The sequence below is a fragment of the Primulina tabacum genome, chromosome 17, assembly GCF_025594145.1.
Source record: "Primulina tabacum isolate GXHZ01 chromosome 17, ASM2559414v2, whole genome shotgun sequence".
NCBI lineage: Eukaryota > Viridiplantae > Streptophyta > Magnoliopsida > Lamiales > Gesneriaceae > Primulina > Primulina tabacum.
The window spans coordinates 1044588-1049161 of NC_134566.1; positions in this window are offsets into that span (position 1 = coordinate 1044588).

A 4574-nucleotide genomic window follows, 5' to 3' on the forward strand; every position below is an offset into this window, starting at 1 on the left:
TAATAAACTTAAATCATAAACGTAATTTTACGGAAAACTAGCAATGGTCCTCGGGTTGTGTGCACCTTCAGTCCAGCTAGTTCAACCATCAAGTCCTTCATCAACATCATGCTCATTTGAATCGATCACACTTAGTGAGTCTATTGACTCAGCAAACCTTAATCATGATAACAAGTAATACATATATATTCACAAGCAACATTGAAATATACTTCTAATAAAATAGATTTTCATGAACGTAAACTTTAAAAAAAAAATTTCATCATATACTTTTTACTTTCATTACATACGTATACGTTTATCTTTCTATTGAATTCAAATCCACAATTGTGACTTTAATATCCGCTGTAGATTGATGGATCCATCAACGTATAACCACGGTACCAGGCGGGAGGAACATCAGTGACACTCTCACCCGTCAACTGAACCTTAGCCTTACATATCATCATATTATCGTTTTAGTCACAATTAATTCACCTCCTTCAACATTTCATATTTCCATCAATTATAAAAATTCATGCATTTACAAATCGTTTTTCTTTTAAACCAAGCATGCAACATGTCTTTTAGCATTGACGTTTCATAAAAAATTCCATAAACATTTGGAATAAACATTTTAAAATTTATTATAGCATTCAGGGCACTGCCAGGACGTCTAACATTTTTCATGTATGAAATGATCGTTTTGCCCTGAAACCCTAACACCCCAAACATGCCCAGTCCTTCAAGCCGTCCCCTAGGAGGCTTGCACGACTTCATGCTTGCGTCCCAGCCCCTTGCCTTTGCACCATCCATCGTGCAGCCACCCTAGTACCATCATACAGCCCCATAATGTTTTTTGGTCATGCCCTAACATCAGCTAAGGCCGTGCCCCTCTAAAGAAACCCTAGCCGAACCATAACCCCTTTACAAACCAATTTTCATTCATCTTATTTCCCTATCTTTTCTAGCCTTTAAACATGCACCTAAGGCCCCTAAACATGTTGAAAAACATCCCTTCACATAGCTATACCATGTTATCCCCTTTATGTAACATAAGGAAGAGTTTTAAAAGATGAAAACTCTAGTTTTATTATGTTTATGCCAGAAAAATGAAAATATACAAAGTATATCATGTTTTTCATGCAATCATGTACCCGAACATATAATATAGTGTGAAAGATGGGTGAATAAAGATTAAGGCGTGGCTTTGCGTTTATTACACACGAAAAACGGCTTGCGATTCGAGGGACGTTGACGAGAGAAAGACCTTGCTGAAATTCTTCAAGCTTTCGTGATTTTTCCCTCAAATTCGTGTGGTGTGTCTCAATTTGTGTTCTGATGTTGTAGGTCCATTAGATAATAATTAAAATATTTTTTTCGGTAAAGTTTGTGAAAATTTTAGCCGAATTCTCAAAAAGTCTATATTTTCATCAAAATTTGATTACCGATTTAAAATACGACTCACCGCGTGAAAACATCTCAAAATATATCATTTTCAAAAATATCCGTTAAAATATACCATATGTATAAAATTTAAAAATAATTATTTAATAAAATTACTTTCCCTCTTATGGTCCCCGGTCTTCATTCCCCGACCGCGTCTCGAATAATATTTAAAAAACAGTTTTATGCATTCTAATATAAAAACGTTTTTTAACATGTAAACATGCACACTTAATTAATTTATGCAATTAAAATCATTTAGTTAGTCATTTTCTATTTCCCTAGATTTGCATACAGTTGGATGACGTTATCATATTTTGGACCTTACAATTTCATACTTCCCAAATGAATTTATACCTGGTTTTGGAACAAGAGTTATTGATTATGATGTCTACTTTATATAGATGTTAGTCATTTGTTTCCAAGCGACGAAAAATATTGTTTATCCGACGATGAAAATGCAATAAAAACATTAAAAAACAAAATCTAGGACGTATTGGCTTAGAATTTTGAAACAATTTGAAAACAAAAGTTTTAGAACATGTGAAGACAGTTCCACTCTAAAACTACCGTCCGTGGGTGGTGAACACAACTCACCCACGCGCCGGCAAGGTAGCTTGTACCCTTCACACGCCGCATCATTTTATTTATTTGACTATGGCAGAAGATTTCTGCAGTAATTTTAGGCTTTTTTTCCGAATTTTAGATTTTTGTTAATTAGTATAGGATTTAATACGATTTTTCAATGGAAAATAATTGTTTTATCATATGAATTCTACATGATTTGAGTGCTACTTCGATGTTTACATTTTACTATAATGAACACTATTTTTGGACATAAGTATAAAAAGAAGTTAATCTTTTTACCTCGTATATCAAAGTACCGACCAAAGTCCCAAAAGGCCGTCAATAACCATTCTTTTCCGGTTACCTTGAAAATCATTGTAAAAATATGCATTCTGGGGAAAATCATATGGGAATTTGGAAAAACGTTTTATACCAAAGTTATAGAGGAGCTCAATGAGACAGAACCACTGGAAAAAACCGGGTTACGCGTGATGGTCGAAGGCTGACCACCAGCTGATTCTTTGGCGCGTGTAGTACATGTTTCCCGGGACTTATCTGACCTAATCATAATTTCGAAGGTCTCCGCGGACTTATCTGACCTAATTATAATTTTCACGATTTTTGCAAAATGTTCTGATTTTTTAGAAATTTTTGTTTAAATTCAAAATAATAACGAACTTGTTTTTCAGTGAAAAATAAAATTTGATGAGTGAAGTGTCAAAGTGCGAGACTAACACATGTAACATCAAAAAAATTATGGCTTTAGGGATTATTGAAGTATTCGGAGTAAGAAAGCAAGCCGTCTTTCTACTAAGTTAGAAATGTGAAGTTTTACTACCAGAATTATTTATGTATAGCCTTTTGGCATTTGGTCTGATATTTATGATAAAATTTATATCAATTCATTATTAAATATTGCATCATATTGAAATGTCATATTATTTAGGTCATATTGTAATGCATGTTTAATATTGCGAGAATGCTATTGATTCTGAGTATTCTTTGACTATTGTAAATAATTGATAATAATTAGGAGTCATGGACAACAGTAATCGTACCGGAAATGGAGTCCACTGGATAACGTGGCTTTAACCCGGAAAGTGAGTCCAATGAACAACATGTTGTCAAACTGGATATATGGTTCATCTGAACAATGTGATTTTGGTCCAAAAATATAAGTTCGCGTTGTCTCGTAAATGATCAATTATACGGATTCTTAGTTGAATACGTGAGGAAAAGTGCTATATCGAATGTTGATATGAGCATATTCACTCTAAAAACCAGTACAATTACTACAGTATTATTGATTTCACTTGAATTATAACATTTTACCATTTTTCTTCTCATGATATATCTTATTGAATTATTATTGTGACGTCTACTAATTTAAAATGCTGCTAATTTTTTTTGACAAACTCATCATTCGAAAAATAAACATTTAAATATTTTGCATGCATGCAACCCTACTAAAAGTATGCCATTTAAAAATAATCTTAAACAATCGACAAATGAAATATTGTAATTTAAAATTTGCCAACTCGGCCTTTAACCATGCATGAATGAAATTAAAATGAGTAAAATACTGAAAATACACATCATAACATAATAACATTTAAAACTAATCATGTCTACTCAAAGCTCATAAAATCGTGATGTGCGGAAAAGTGTGGTCCTCGGGTCGTGTGCGCACATCCAGCCCTGTCTACTCAGAGTTCGGCACCTCCAGTCTCCTCATCCAAATGCTCACCTGTATCACACACGCCTAGTGAGTCTAAAGACCCCACACACCTGTACCGTTAATAGTAAATACATAAACATAGCACAAAGCAGTGAGAAATAACGTATTCAACAAACAATTTCATGATCATGGAAAAACGTATGCATAATCGTAAACTGTCAAAACATAATAATAACCATAATACATATCATCATATCAACATATATGTATTTGTTTTCTTAATTTGAATTTCGTTCGTTAGCTGTGACTTTCGTATTATCATGTCAGCCGATGGATCCATCTACGTGTAACCGCGGTACCCGGTGGCGGGAACATCAGCGACATCATTACCCGCCCACTGAGCCTTGGCCTTACATATCATCGTCTTAACGTATTCGTATTAGTCACAACCAACTCTCTTCCTTTGAAAACATGTCATCATATTCATCACTTAATAAAACATGCATATACATAAAATTTTCTTAAATCAAGCATGCAACGTAATTTTCATAATTACATAAAAATCATGTACATGATGCATAAATATTTTAAAAAAAACATGATAAATTTATGCTCAGGGCGCTGCCAGGACTAAAAACTCGCCCCGGGTGCAAAATGACCATTTTGCCCCTTGAAACCAAAAATGACTGTTTTACCCCTAGACCTCTAAATTTCGACCCGAAGTTTACCAAACTCCTTAAAACATCCCAAAACATATTTACAAGAATTTCTTAGACGTAAACTCGAGCCCGTTCCAAAACTTAATCGGGTCATTTTTCCCCTGGAAAACCAAAATGACCGTTTTACCTCTGTACCTCTAAATTTCGACCCGAAGTATACCAAACTCCTTAAAACATCCCAAAAT